This window comes from Tupaia chinensis, unplaced genomic scaffold (genome assembly GCF_000334495.1).
Source record: "Tupaia chinensis unplaced genomic scaffold, TupChi_1.0 Scaffold143574_1, whole genome shotgun sequence".
Lineage (NCBI taxonomy): Eukaryota > Metazoa > Chordata > Mammalia > Scandentia > Tupaiidae > Tupaia > Tupaia belangeri.
In genome coordinates this window covers 2,323,039-2,339,727 of record NW_006203419.1, presented here as the reverse complement: position 1 = coordinate 2,339,727, position 16,689 = coordinate 2,323,039, and positions in this window count along the sequence as shown.

Below are 16,689 nucleotides of genomic sequence, written 5' to 3'. Positions count from 1 at the left end.
AACATGAAATCCCACTTCTTTGGGGGACCAGCAGTTAGCGTAATGGCTATGTCGCTGGACTCCCATGTAGTCGACACAGTTCGCGTCCTGGACCCGGTGGCTTAAAACATGCCGGGTGCGTGTGCATGCGTGCCCAGGATCCTGAGAGGAGAACAAAGGAGAAAGGATTGTGGCGTGGCCATCCCCTCTCGGGGGTGATTTCTCACTTTCTGTATCTCTGTCTCTCTCTCTGTCTGTCTGGTGAGCGCACGCACCCTATAACAAAAACCTCTGGGGGTGGGGGGGATCTCACTTCTTAATCACAAAGGGGAAAAAAAATGTCTTTCAGCTGAGAGATAATGGGCTTCACCAAGGGATCAAAGACGGTGGAACAACTTGATGCTGTGCTCCGCCTAGGAAGTGTTTGTGCCAAAAATGTTCAGTCTAATCAGGATAATATATAAGGCTTGCATGTAATCAGACCTTCAACGATAACTTCCAGGTTACAGGAAATTCAGAACATAGAGGGAGACGTAAAATAACATCACAAAGAAACAAACTAATCCAGATTGTAGGACTTTTCACAAGAAACTGGCTTGGATTCTTTAAAAAAAAAAAAAAAAAAGAAAGAAAAAAAGTCATCAAGGAAACAAGTGTTGGGGTGGATATTCTAGCTTAGAAGAGATCAAAGAGGCCTCACAATCAAATACAATGTGTGAGCCTTGATTGCATCCTGGTTCAAAAAATAGACAACAACTACAAAAGACATTCTTAGGACAACTGGGAAAATCAAATATAGACTGGATATTATATAAAATAATCATTTATTTTTTTATTTTAGAGAGAGATTTTTGGTATAGGGTGCATGGGCTTGCTAGAGACACAGAGAGAGAGAAAGTAAGAAATCATCCCCCAGGGGAAATGTCCACGCCACAATCCCTTCTCCCCCATTCTCCTCTCAGGATTTTGGACACACATGTACACACTCCTGGCATGCACTTCAAGCCCCCAGGTCTGAAACTCAAACTGCAGTGGACCATGTGGGAATCCAGTGCCTTAACCACTATGCCACCTGCTGGCCCCAAAATAATAGGTTTTTTTCCCCCCCAAGTTTTATTCAAGAACTCATAAAAATATTCCAGGTAAATGAACTTTTAATCCTCATCTTCCTCCTCTTCTTCATCCTGGTTAATCTGGAAGTAACGTAATTCGTAACTCTTTGCTGTTAGCAACTACGCGCAACCAATCACGAAGATTATTCTTCAAATATTTTGTGGTGAGATATTTCAAATGCCTTTCAGAAAAGGTACCTCAGAAGTCACAGCGATCCTGCTCTTGCTCCTTTCGATGGTTACAACCCCTCCACCAAGATTCCCAGCTTTTCATTCACTTTGATTCTCTCTTGGAGAAACTGCTCAAAATTGGCAGCATCGGGGGAACCAGCAGTTGGCGTAATGGTTATATTGCTGGACTCCCACATAGCCGACTGCGGTTGGCGTCCCGGACCTGGTGGCTTAAACTCACGCCAGGCACGTGTGCGTGCGTGCCCAAGATCCCGAGAAGAGAATGGAGGAGAAGGGATTGCGGCCTGACCATCCCCCCAGGGGGTGAGTTCTTGCTTTCTGTCTCTCTGTCTCTGTCTGTCTGGCGAGCACATGCACCCTATAGCTAAAACCTCTTCCCCCCAACAACAACAAAAAAAAGAAAATTGGCAGCATCCAGGATTCCATCTTCTATAGGGTGAGTGCAGTCAAGGGTAAACTTCAGATCCTGCTTCCTTTTTTCTGCCCCCCCCCCCTTCGCCACAAGCTTTTTCGTGGGCACCATGGCAGCAGCGGAAGCAGAAAGGGCTAAAATAATAGATTTTTAAAATTAATTTCTTAGGTGCAAAAAGTTGTAGGGTTACAAAGAAGACTGTCTTTCTTCTCAAAAGTATTCGAACATGGGCCAGCCAGGTAGCATGGTGGTTAAAGCAACTGGATTCTACATGGCCAACTGCATTTTGAAGTCTGGGACCCAGTGACCTGGAAATCATGCTGGACGCATGTGCAGGTGTGCCCAAAAAGCCTGAGAGGAAATGGAAGAGAAGGGATTGTAATGTGGCCAGCCCCCCATGGGGTCATTTCTCATTTTCCAGATCTCTATCTCTCTCCAGTGAGCACATGAGCCTTTTAGCAAAATTAAAATTTTAAAAAGAAGTATATCCAAAGATGTTTAGAGATAAAATAGTATAATATCTATAATTAACTTTTAAGTGTTTGTGGGGCAAGTTTATATATATCATGGTAAATGTAAAAAATATCAGTGTTGAGTCCAGGTGGCAGGATGTGTTGTAACACTGCACGGGTGTTGGCCATACTGCCCTTTCCACTCTTCCTATGCCGGGAAGTTGCCATAGCACCAAGTTGAGGACATCAAAACTTTCCTGCAGGTGACAGGGGTAAAAAAGGAAACTAGCACTCAAGGAATAGATGTGGGTGTTTATAATTATTCTCATGGTTTCCTTATTAATTACTATATACATAATTCATATGTATTGTAAAAAGTTTCAAAAATGCAAATAAATACAAAGACATGAATAGAAATTACCCATAATTACAGCTCCAGAGAAAAAAAATTAATGTTGCCAATGTTTTACTATATTTCCATCTGGTCTTACTTTTTATTTTCTTTTAGAGAGAGATTTTTCCTATAGGGCATGTGCACTTACCAGAGAGACAGAGTGACAGAAAGTGAGAAATCACCCCCCAGGGGAATGGCCACGCTGCAACTCCTTCTCCTCTTGGGATTTCCTGCACACATACACATGTGCCTGGCATGAGTTTTTTTGTTCTTTTTTAAAGAATTATTTTATTAAACTTTATTTATTTTAGTTATGTATTTATTTACTTTAATTTGACCAGAGAGGGACAAAGTGAGAGAGAGAGAGAGAAAGAGGGAAAGTGAGAAAGCAAGCTGCAGGTCTGGGACTCGAACCGCGGTCAGTCATGTAGGAGCCCAACACCCTTAACCACCACACCACCTGCAGCCTCATCGGCATGAGTTTCAAGCTACCAGGTCCATAACTCGAACCGTGATCAACTACATGGGAGTCCAGCAATGTAACCATTATGCCATCTGCCGGTCCCACATCTGGTCTCTAGATCTTCATTTGACAAGGTTTCCCTCTTAATCCCACCAGGTTTCTGGGTATGCTTAGGGCCATAATTACCCAGGTTTTGCTGTTCTTGCAGAATTCCAGACTCTGAAGTACCAAAGCAAGAAGGGGGCTGGAGCTCAGGTGGATCAAACCAGTGTCCTCTCCAGCGCCACCTTCTGGACTACTAATGTGTGCCAAGAGGTGACAGCTGTGTCCAGTGAGAGGGACCGACAAGCTTCCAGGGAGTGATGGGGACCAGTGAGAGGGACCGACAAGCTTCCAGGGAGTGATGGGGACCTCAGTTATGATGTCTCCATAAGGAACCCAAGCCTCAAACTCAGGCGCAAACACACCTCCACACACATACTTCCATGATATACAGATGCGAAGACACACTATTCACACAGAGACACACAAACACATATAAACTTGCAAGCATGTTCCAACACCCACATACACAAACACACAGACATGTTTGTGATCCCCTTTGTTACCCCCCAGAAATTAATTGGGAAAAAATAATGGTGTTTTAGCTTTATTTATTTTTCTATTGAGGAAAAAAGGTAACCATTTTTCCCTTCTACCCTCAGGAAAGGCAATCAAGAGAAGAGAATAGTTAACAGTCTTTTTGTATTTTCTGGGCTTCCTCTGAGGTGTGGGATGAACTTATTCTTGGAAACCAACAGGAAAATGGTTCAATCATAGCTGGTGGCCCCCAAGGAGCACAACCCAGGTGCCTCTTCAGCTTCCCAACTGTAGTAGACTCTCTCAGCTGACTTATAAACTATCCATAAGTAGATATCTGCCAGCCTGGTAGGCAGAGCCTTGCAAAGCCAAGTGATACTATTTTTTTGCACCAGAATGTTGTGGGCACTTTGTACCTGTTACACCAACAGCTCTAAGCATTTGGAAGCAGCAGCAAGTTGGAGCAATGAAAGTCTCATGTCAGCCTTATACACAGAGGAGCACTAGAGAGTAATTGACACCAGTCCCACCTTGGGACAAGCATGGTATATCCCCATATCCCTCAGTCATTGGCTGTGGCCCATGGGGGCCCTTGTGGCATCCACTCTAGGACATTTCTGGACATAGTGATTCAAAACAGGGAGAAGGAACAGCTTAGCAGCCAATAAGTGCACCCTTTATTCCAGCAACAGTTCCAACTTGGTGGTTCTTGCCCTTGATCTAGATCAGAATCACCTGGAGAACTTCTTAAACCACACAGTGCTGGGCCCTGCCCCTGAGTTTCTGAGTCAGCAGGTCTGGGGTAGGGCCAAGAACCTGCATTTCTAAGTAGTTTCCAGATAGAGCTGATTCTGTGGAGTTTAAAGCCCACATTTTGAGAACCGCAGCTCTAAGCCTTTGGGATAGGCAAGGCCCAGTGATTAAAGGCTGAGTTACAAGTGCAGATGCGATTTCCTGATAAAACTGTTAAAAGTATGGGCTCAGCTCCCTGCCGTACATACACTGATTTTGGTTGAAGAAAGAGCCCAGAGAAGGAAGGAGAGACAGGACTGGAGAAAAGGACTTAGGTGCTAAAGAAACAGATCTCACCCTGGCTAGGAGCCTGAGATTTCTGAATGAAAGCAAGGAAGGGCAGGGGCAAGGGGAAAACCCCGCCTCTTCTCTGCAGAGCAACAAATCCTGGGACTCTGAGAGACAGACTTGGGTCAACATCATTCCTGCCCTCCAGAGGCTCCAGAGAATGGTGCTAACACAGAGCTCCATTCATTGGCCAAGGAGGCAAGAAGGTCCCATGGCTCTGTGGGAAGCCCAAGGCTCTGAGAATCAAAGAGACATGTCCATTGGTCCAACTCAAAAGTAAACCCAGGTTTGAGCCCAAGCCTCCTGCTAATGGTCTACATGATATTTCAGGAAGTGTCTCACAAGAGAGGCCTCTTTTGTGTATAGTTTCATCCTGATCCTTTTTGCACCCTCAACAAGCCAGTGCAACAAAGTTTTATGGACTCTCTTTTTTTTTTTTTTTAGAGGTTTTTCGCTATAGGGCGCATGCGCTCACCAGACAGACAGAGAGAGACAGAGAGACAGAAAGCAAGAAATCACCCCCGGGGGGATGGTCACGCCGCAATCCCTTCTCCTCCATTCTCCTCTCGGGATCTTGGGCACGCACGCACACGTGCCCAGCGTGAGTTTTAAGCCACCGGGTCCAGGACGCGAACCACGGTCGACTACATGGGAGTCCAGTGACATAGCCATTACACTAACTGCTGGTTCTCTGGACTCTCATTTTTTGAAGGCTCTTCCCTTCAAAAAATCATGAACACTCTGACTAAACTGGCTTAAACAAAAAGAGAATACATTGATTCATATAAATGAAAGTTTCCAGGGTAGCTAGCTTCAGGAATGGCTTGATCGGGACTCAAACAATGCATCGCTATCTCTTAGCCCTGCCTTCTAGGTTGGCTCTTGGCCTAGATCTAAATGGGTGGCAACAGCTCCAGATCGTACTTCCTCTCAGCAGGTCCAGCAAGGAAGAGCTTCTTCCTGGTTACTCAAGTCCCATAGTCAGCTTCACTTAAGCCTGATTGGTTTAGGACCAGCTCATGAGTACATCCCCTGAGCAGGAGGTTGAGAAGGAGGAAGGAGAGGTGTCCCAAGGGAAAATATGCTAGCAGGAAAAGAGAGAATGCAGATAGAATGGCAAAATCAGCAGACAACCAACCCAGAGAATGCTACCCACGTGTTGGCTTGCCTGGTTGCCTGGTTGTCTGGTTATCTAGTTGTTTGGCTGCCTGTTGTCTAACTATCTGGTTGCCTAGTTGTCTAATTATCTTCTTGTCCAGTTACCTAGTCACCTGGTCAAAGGGGACCTGTCTAGAGGCAGGGCTCTCTGGTTGAGGTTGAGCCATCAGGCTCTGAAACTGAAGGAGAAATTGGCATAATTCCTAGGTCTTTGATCTCCAATTAGTTGAGCACAGAGGGCCCAGTGGATATGTCTGGGGAAACACGGAAGAGGGTTCTCCACTGCTTCTGTGGGAGCTCTCCAAGGAGCTGAAGAGTAGGGCTGGCCTGAGCTCCTGTATACTTGGTCACTGACCTGGCTGTCCTAAGGACTGGGGCTACACGGACAGCTCTGTGGGTACAATGAAGGACAAAGTCCTTGGACCAGTCAGAGACCTGGAGGAAATAGATGCAAAGTCTCATCAGGGTAATTCTGGGAGATTTAATAAAGACTGTTGACAAAGGTTTGGACAGGATATGGAGCAATCTCAAGGGAAGAAACAGTAATAATTGCTGGATTCTGGGACCACCCCAAACCTGACAGCTTAGGGGAGCACTGTCAATGGGAAGGGTTAGAACCTAGAGGCAGAGAGGGTTATGTTCAGAGAGACAGGGATGAGGCCAGCTGCCCCTGAGAGGGAGCTAGGAGAATACCTGACCCACCTCTCCCACTCCTCCGCACTCAGGGTCCTGCCACTGTTGGTCACACCCAGCCAAGGAGCCAAAACAAGGAGCCCACAGGGCAGCCACATGGCTCAGCCTCCCGGGTACCAAGCAGTGGAGAGACTGGCAAGAAGATCCAGATAGAGCCTAGCACAGCCTTGGGCGCGGATGGGAATGTGTCTGGGAAGCGCTGCAGGGGCTGCTAAGACCTAAATCTGAAGGTCTGGGTTTGAGCAGCAAAGAAAAAGGCCCCCAGGAGTCAGGCCCATCCCAAAGAGAAGCCTTGAGCAGCCCTGGCCAACACAGCAATAGGGACTAATGAGTAAGGATAGGCTTGGGACCAGTCAGGCCAGTGAAAGAAACCCCATGAACTGCCTTGCATTTTCATTTTGCACTTGGGACCTACAAATGATAAAACAGGTCCTGACTGCAGTTTGCTAACTTTTCCAAAAAGAATCCCTGAAAGAGGGCAATGCGTAACCCTAATCAAATCTTATCAAATGCACAATCACTATAGCGACCTGGCAAGGGAAGCGGGTGGGCTGGAGCCCCTTACATCCAGTCATGGAGATACATGCATCCAGGCCAGGGTAAGCCCCACGTGGAACATGAACATCAAGGACAAAGCAACCCCCAGAGTGAGGTCTGGATGACAGTGCCACCGGACGAAGTCTGTGCTCCTCACCCACCCTCCTGAGAAAGTGTAAACCCTGCTGGCCTTGCAAGCTGCAGGCTGAAGGGTTATGTCACCTCAAGGTCCCTGGCCTAAAATGGTCCAGGCTCCAAAAGTCCATGAAGAGTGAACCGCCCTGCCAAGGTGCCAGGGTTATCTGGCAGCCCCAAGGTCCTAGTGTCTTCTTACATCCTATGACACCCATTCAGGCATCTTAGGTGTCTGCAAGGGGGTAGGCAGGAGTCAGCCTGGATGGCCCTAGAGCAAGAGGTCAGGAGCAGGAGAGCGGGGAGCCACCACATAAGCCAGGACCCTTGGGTGTGCCATGTCCTTCATCTACTGCCCAATATTCCCAGCACAGTCACTTCTGTAGACAAGTCTCAGAGATGCACAAGTGCTAGGCAACCCCAAAAGAGGAAATCTGAGGACCTGTTCTGTACAGGGCACTGACAAAGCCTTCCCAGCAGTGCCAGGAGGTGGGCACCATGAGGGATCTCCAAACAGCTTATTTAAAAATGCATATTATGGGGACCAGCAGGTGGTGTGGAAGTTAAGGCACTAGATCCCACAGTGCTGAGTCCCAGACCCAGCAGCTGCCCAAAATCCCAAGAGGAGAGGAAAGGAGAAGGGTCTATGTCATGGCCATTGCCCTTGGAGGGTAATTTTTCACTGTTTCTCTCCAGCAAGCACATACATCCTACAGAAAAGAAAAAAATATATATATGCATGGGTTCCAACATTTTTTACATCAGAATAAACTCATCCCTTGATTCCATTTTTCTATGGACTTTTTGAAGTCCCTTCATGTTATTATTCCCATTCTACAGACTACATGGGGCTGCCAGCAGTCAAGAAAGCCACAGGCAAAGAGATGTGGGGGTCTGGCAGCTGGAAGTCACAATGATGGAGGATGGGTGGGGTTTAGACAGAGTCCACCACCCCTGGCAAGAGGCAGCCTGTGAACTGGGACTATGTGCTGAGGTTGGCATCGCACAGGGGCAGCAGCAGTGCGGCATGTTGAGCACCTACTGTTTGGGAGACCTTCAGCTACAATCTCTAACTCTCCTCACGGCCTCCTGCGAAATCTTATCCCACATTCCCATACCATGGGTGAGGAAATGACGGCTCAAAATTGAGATGTCTTGCCCAAGTCACTCCCATATGGTAGAGCTGAAATTTGAACTCAGGTTGATCTGACTCTGGGGAAGGTACAAAGAAAGAGTGGGGACCTTCTAAGATGGAGTTTCTGGTAGATTCTATGAAGGGCTTTTAGTGTCATAGGGAGCTGCTGAAGAATACTGTGCCGCTGACACGATAGATTTGAGGCTTCCAGAGATTGCTCGGGCCAGGTGAGAAGACCTGAAGGGGGCTTGAGGCAAGACAGGAAGCAGGAAGGGCAGTGGCAGCTGTGGGTCCCCTTGACCAGTCTGGGGTTAGTCTGCAGTCCTGTGCTTCCCCCAAGTGGCAGGTCTGCAGAATTGACTCCTTCACGACCGACCTGCAGAGGGATACTTGTCAGCTGTTCTCCAAGCTGAGCACGCAGCAGAATCACCTGGAGGGCTCATTAACACACAGCGATGCTGACTCCGCAGGGCCCCGTGGCCTTTCCGACAAAGCCCCAGCCGATGCTGATCATCTGAACCCACACTCTGAGAGCCACAGGCCCAGCTGCTTTCAAGGGGCCACCTGTGCGGAGAAGGGGGTCTAGGAGGATCATGACCTTTTGAAAGCTGTGACCTCAGGCAGGTGACACTGAGCAGGTGGGGAAGACCTCTGAGATCACCGGGTCTGAGTACCGGTAGGACTCAAAGCAATCAACTTCTGGAAGAGGCAAGCGTTTGGGAACATCTATAAAACAGCAACCTTTCTATATCTTTCATAATAGAACATTTTTTTACCATTATGCTCATCACGTGACATGTCTTAATTCAATTCATTCTCACCACGAGTCTGTGAAGGAATACATCCTGGTATTAGCCACCTGTTTGGGGCAGAGTTGTGGCCCCTCAAATTCATATGTTGAAATCCTAAACCCAGGACCTCAAATTATAACTATATTGGAAGACAGAGGCTTTAAGGAGGTGATTAAGTTAAAATGAGTTTGTTAGAGTGGGCCCTAATACAAAATCACTGGTGTTCTTATAAGGGGACATTGGGACCAGCCCATGGCCTGGTGGTTAAGGGAGCTGGATTCCACATAGCCAGTCTCAAAGTTCCAATCCCAGACCCAGCAGTTTAAAAAGCATGCTGGGCGGAGGCCAGCAGGTGGCATCATGGTCAAGGTGCCAGATCCCACATGGCCAACTCCGCGGTTTGAGTCCTGGACCCAGTGGCCTAAAAAAAAGCACACCAGGTGTGTGTGCATACCTACCCTAAAATTCCTGAGAGGAGAATGGAGGAAAGGGATTGTGATGTGGTCATCCTTCCTGGGAGGGTGTGTCGGGGGGTAATTTCTCATTTTCTCTATCTCTGTCTCCATCTTTGGTGAGCACATAAACCCTATACATACATACATACATAAATCATGTTGGGCATTTCTGCATACATACCCAAAGTACCAAAAAAAGGAGAGAGAGAGGAAAGGAGGGGATTATAGCGTGGCCATGCCCCACAGGGGGTGCTTTCTCACTTTCTCTCTCTCTCGCATATATAAATTCACATGCCCTTTGGCAAAAAGTCAAAAAAAAAAAAAAGAAAAAAACATAGAGAGAGGGCCAGCAGGTGGCATGGTGGTTAAGGGCACAGGACTCCCAAGTAGGCAACCTCAGTTCAAGTCCCGAACCTGGCAGCTTGCTTTCTCACTTTCCCCCCTCTCTTTCTCTCTTACTCTGTTCCTCTCTGGTCAAACTAAAATACATAAATAAATAAAGTTAAATATATATTTTTTAAAAGTAGCGAGAGAGGGAATCAGCAGTTAGCATAATGGCTATGTCGCTGGACTCCCACGTAGTCGACCGCAGTTCGCGTCCCCGGACCCGGTGGCTTAAAACTCACGCCAGGTGTGTGTGTGTGCGTGCCCAAGATCCCGAGAGGAGAATGGAGGAGAAGGGACTGCGGCGTGAACATTCCCCCGGGGGATGATTTCTCGCTTTCTGTCTCTCTGTCTCTCTCTCTGTCTTTCTGGTGAGCACACACGCCCTATAGCAAAAACCTCTCACACAAAAAAAAAAGAACACGAAGGCACACAGACTAAGTCAATGTACTGGGCTGCTACTTGAACCCAAGCCATGTTAGCTGTTTGGTTGGTTGGTTGATATTTTAAAACTATATATTTATTTAATTCCATTTGTTATTTTTTAATTTGACCAGAGAGAGAGGGAAAGGGAGAAACCAAGACGCCAGGTCCAGGACTCGATTCGCAGTTGGCCATGTGGGAATCCAGCACCTTTAACCGCCACGCCACCTGGTGGCCCCGTTTGGTTTGTTTTTGTTTTGTTTTGTTTGGAGGATTCTTTCGGTTTGAGTTTTTTGTTTTGTTTTGGGGTTTTTTTGTTTTGTTTTGTTTTGATATCTTGGGAGAGGTTGCCACTACGCTCCACACAATGAAGGCACAAGGGAGTCTTGTTCACATTCCCTACCCACTTTTGCCTCTTGTCCCACCACCCCCGACTGGGAGCTTCTTCAGCTCTCCCTGGACTATTAAGATGGTTAACAAGGGCCAGCAGATGGCGTGGAGGTCAAAGTGGCTGGATCACGAATCCCAGACCCAGCAGCTTGGAAAACTCATGGGGCACATGTGCATGCACACTGGGAGCACAGCATCCATGCCCAAGATCCCAAGAGGAGAATGAGGGAGAAAGAATTCTGGCGTGTCCATCTCCCTGGGGGTTGATTTCTTGCTTTCTGTCTCTCAGTCTCTCTCTGTCTCTCCAGCAAGCACACACGCCCTATGGCAAAAATCTCAATCAATCAATCAATCAATCAATACTATAGTCTCAGCCATTAAAAACCCCATATCTGGGACCAGCAGTTGGCGTAATGGCTATGTCGCTGGACTCCCATGTAGTCGACCGCGGTTTGTGTCCCGGACCAGGTGGCTAAAAACTCACACCGGGCGTGTGTGCGTGCGTGCCCAAGATCCTGAGAGGAGAATGGAGGAGAAGGGATTGTGGCGTGACCATCCCCCCGGGGGGTGATTTCTCGCTTTCTGTCTCTATATCTCTCTCTGTCTGTCTGGCGAGCGCACGCACCCTATAGCAAAAACCTCTCAAAAACAAAAACAAAAACAAAAACAAAACATATCTGACATTATTGAAATTACTGCTCAATCCAAACAGCGACTAGACTATATTGTGCTATTATAGATTTTGCCAGCCTACTCTGTTCAGCACATGTCTCCACAACTCCTTGGCCATGGTTTGCCCTCTTCTCAAGAGGGATACCATTCACCTTTACCCGGCTACCTAGGGGCACCTTAATGTCCCTGCCATCATGCCCACTCTTTGCAGGCCAGATCTCACCCACATCTGATTTTTCCGTGGCATCACTGCTGGCTGTGTACTGCACTCTTCTAAAAACAGGCTCTTGTAGGCCCTGGGCTCCCCTACCCAGCTGCCCAGTATGTCTTGAGTCATGAAAACAACACAACACTCAGCACAGTCACTGAGGCTGCCCTGATACAACAGAAATACAGGATAGAGCTAAACGTAGGCCCTCTGAAGAATCCCATTTGCAGAAAGACATAGCCTCCCCTGTCCTTAGTCCTTTGCCATAAGCCATGCTGCTGGAAGAGGTTACTTCTTGGCTATCTGAAGAGTCCTTTGGGGTCAACTGAGTACACAGCAAAGGCAGTTCGCACACCTATGGACGCCCACCCCGCCAGCACACAAGATGGAGATCCGTGGAAAGCTGCAACTTCTTGCACCTTAGCTGGACATTCTAACAGGGGGCAGGACCTGAGGGTCAGCACAACTGTCCAAGCTTGAGTAACCATCTTAGCACTAGAGGCATTGGCCAACAATCGACCCCCCTCTGCACATTTTTGCAGACTCTTGGACCATTGCCGATGGCCTGGCAATTCAGCCTGAACACTGACAACAATTCCTCACCCAAGGTCATGTGCACTTGGGGTAGAGAACTCTGGGGATTTCTTGCCTCACACATACCCAAAATACGCATCACAGTCTCACATGTTTCTGCTCATACTGAAACCTCAAGTTTACAAAACCTCATCGAGACACTCCTTAAGCTTCCAAGTTCCAAACATAGACAGTGACAAGGCACCCGTTTCACTTCCCAGAATACACAATAGTGGGGCTTTTTTTTTTTTTTTTTAAAGATTTTTGTCCTAGAGTGCAAGCACTCACTGGAGAGACATAGAAAGAGGAAAAGTGAGAAATCATCCCAATGTCAAATCCATAATCTCTTCTCTTCCTTTCTCCTCTCAAGATTTTGGGCACACACACACGTATGTGCCTGGTATGTTTTTCAAGCTGCCTGGTCTGGGACTCAAACCATGAAGTTGTCCATGTGAGATCCAGCACCTTACCCAGCACTCCACCAGCACACAAGATGGAGAGCTCATGTGGCTGGCAAGCTGGCCCAACACTGGACATTTTTTAAGACCGTTTCATTAAGACATAAATTATAAGGCCAGCCAGTGGCACGGTGGTGGCTGAGACAGCTAAGTCACATGTGGCCAACTGTGAAGTTCTTGTTCCCAGACCTGGCAGCTTGAGAAACATTCTGGGCACGTGGGTGTTGCCCAAAGTCCTGAGAGGAGGAAGAAATGGGGGAGAAAGGAACATGGTGTGATCATTCCTCATGTTTTTTTTTTTTGTTTGTTTGTTTGTTTGTTTTTCTCTCTCTCTCATTTTCTCTCTGGCAAAGTAAAAAAAAAAAAAAAGGGTAAAACTTAAGTATTATGCAGTTCCCCATTTAAGGTATACAAGTGAATTGGTTTCAGTACCATCACAGATTCATGTAACCATCACAACAATCAATTTTAGAGCGTTTTCATTACCTTCCAATACTTCAGAAACTCTGAACCTTTAACTGTTACCTCTCCATCTACCCATCCCTGCCTCTTGCCTTTGGAAGGGAAGTCTAGGGGCCAACAGATGACATAGTGGTTAAGGCACTGGACTCTCACATGGCTGTCCATGGTTCAAGTGTCAGACCTGGCAGCTTGAAATTCACTCCAGGTGCGTGTGTGTACGTGTCCAAGATCCCAAGAGGAGAATGGAGAAGGGATTGGGGTGTAGCCATCTCCCTTGGGGGGGTGATTTCTTGCTTTCTGTCTCTCTATCTCTCTGTGTCTCTGATGAGCACACACACCCTATAGCAAAAATCTAACAACAAAAAGGTAAGGAAATCTACATCTACCTCCTATGTCTATAGATTTGCATATTCTGGATACTCAATGTAAGAGGGATCATACTCTGACGGCTTTTGTGTCTCAGGCCTTTCTTTCACTTAGTGTAATGTTTTCAAGGTTTACATGTGTTGTAGCATGTATCAGTTCTTCATTCTGTTTTATAGTTGAATTATATTCCATTGCATGTAAATACTATCAATATATTTTGTTTATCCATTTATCAATTAATGGATAATTGGGTTGTTTTCCACGTTCCTTTTTTTAAAAAAAGAATTATCTATTCATTTATTTAATTCCATCTGTTATAATTATTTTTTAATTTGACCAGAGATAGAGAGCAAGAGAAAGCAAGAAAGTAAGCTGCCAGACCCAGGACTAGAACCAGGGTTGGCCATGTAAGAATCCAGCGCTCCCAACCACCATGCCACCTGCCAGCCCCCAGTCCTTTCCTTTTCCCCTAAAATTTTCTTTTTTTTTTTTTTTTTTTCATGAGCCAGAGAGCCTCAGCCTTCAACCAACCCCAGATCATGGGCACTCACATGCACGCATACTCAGGGAGTTTCTAGACACAAACCCGGCACCTTCCAATGTCGGTCAGCCTTGCAGATTGTCGCATTTTGCTATTGTGTCAGTCCAGCCTCCTGTTTCCATAGTCTTCATATTATGAATGATGCTGCTATGTGTTCATGTACAAGTCTTTGTGTGGACACACGTTTTCACTTCTCTTGGGCATATAACTAGCATTGGAATTGCTGCTTCGTGTAGGAGCTCTGTGCTTACCCGTGTGAGCAACTGCCGGACACTTTTTCAAAGTGGCTGCTCGATTTTCTACTCCCACCAGCAAGGTATGAGGGCGCCACTTCCTGTACATCCTCATCAACACTTGTCTCTTTCCTTATGGCCATTCTGGTGGGTATGAAGTGACAGCTCATCTTGATTTTGGTTTCCATTTCGCTGATGGCTAATGGTGCTGAGCATCTTCTCTTTGGTTGTTGGTATATCTTCATCTTTGGTGAAATGTCACCTCTGACACTTTGCCTTTTTTTTTTTTAATTTTTAATTGTGATAAAATTTACTACATAAAATTTACCATTTTAACCATTTTTTAAGAATTATTTATTTAATTCCATTTGTTTTGTTATTATTATTTTTTTTTTAAATTTGACCAGACAGAGACAGAGAGAAAGGGAAAGGGAACGCAAAAAAGCAAGCTTCCAGGTCTAGGACTCGAACCATAGTCGGCTATGTGGGAATCTAGCATCTTTAACCACCACACCACCTGCCGGCCCCATTTTAACAATTATTAAGAGTGCAATTCAGTGGTATTAAGTAAATTCACAATGTTGAACAAATATCTATTGCTACTTCCTGAATTTTTTTTTTTTTTTGGAGAGGTTTTTGTTACAGGGCATATGTGCTCGCCAGAGAGACACAGAGAGACAGAGAGACAGAAAGCGAGAAATCACCCCCCCAGGGGGGATGGCCATGCTGCAATCCCTTCTCCTTCATTCTCCTCTTGGGATCTTGGGCACGCATGCACACGCTCCCGGTGTTGAGTTTAGGCCACTGGGTCCAGGACTTGAATCGCAGTCGACTACATGGGAGTTCAGCAACATAGCCATTACGCTAACTGTTGGTGCCACTATTTCCTGAATTTTTTCACCACCCAAGCAAAACTATATTCATTAAGCATTAACTCCCCATTTCTTCCTCCATCCAATGTCTGGTAACTCTAATCTGCTTTCTGTCTCTGAATTTGCAAAGTCTCTATGAATTTACATTCTAGATATTTCATATTAGTGACATCATACAATATTATTCTGTTATGTCTGTCTAATTTCATTTAACTGTTTTCAAAGTTCACTCATGTTGTTGCATGTATCAGAGCTTCTTCCTGTTTTATAACTGAATAATCCATATAGATCCACCGCATTTTACTTATCCATTCATCTGTTGATGGACACTTAAGTTGTTTCTACTTTTTGATTGGTGTAAATAATGTTGTTATGAACATTGAAGTACATATTTCTGTTCAATTCCTTGTTTTCTTTTCTTTGTTCATTTGCTATACGGCACATGTGCTTGCCAGAGGTGGTGACAAATCACTCCCCAGGGGATGGCCACATCACAATCCCTCTACCATTCTCCTGTTGGGATTTTGGGTATGCATGCACATGCACCTGGCATGAATTTTAAGCCACCAGGTCTGGGACTTGAACTGCAAAATCAGGCAGCAGGATCCAGCCACCTTAAACTCTGCATCACCTGCTGACCTCTCAAGTCCCTATTTTCTTTCTTTTTTTTCTTTTTTTCATTTTTTAACATTTGTTTATTTTTTAGAGAGATTTTTGCTAGGGGGCATATCTGTTTATCAGAGAGACAGAGAGATAGAAAGTGAGAAATGAGGATTACCCTGCCACAATCCCTTCTCCTCCTTTCTCCCCTCTGGATTTGGGGCATACACTTGTGTCTGGCATGAGTTTTAAGCTGCTGGGTCCAGGATTCAAACCATGGTTGGCTACATGGGAGTCCAGGGACATAATTATGCCACCTACTGGTCCCATTAACATTTATTTATTTATCTACGTATTTCTTGTGATTTTTTTGAACTTCCCGTACATCCTCATCAACACTTGTCTCTTTCCTTATGGCCATTCTGGTGGGTATGAAGTGACAGCTCATCTTGATTTTGGTTTCCATTTCGCTGATGGCTAATGGTGCTGAGCATCTTCTCTTTGGTTGTTGGTATATCTTCATCTTTGGTGAAATGTCACCTCTGACACTTTGCCTTTTTTTTTTTTAATTTTTAATTGTGATAAAATTTACTACATAAAATTTACCATTTTAACCATTTTTTAAGAATTATTTATTTAATTCCATTTGTTTTGTTATTATTATTTTTTTTTTAAATTTGACCAGACAGAGACAGAGAGAAAGGGAAAGGGAACGCAAAAAAGCAAGCTTCCAGGTCTAGGACTCGAACCATAGTCGGCTATGTGGGAATCTAGCATCTTTAACCACCACACCACCTGCCGGCCCCATTTTAACAATTATTAAGAGTGCAATTCAGTGGTATTAAGTAAATTCACAATGTTGAACAAATATCTATTGCTACTTCCTGAATTTTTTTTTTTTTTTGGAGAGGTTTTTGTTACAGGGCATATGTGCTCGGCAGGG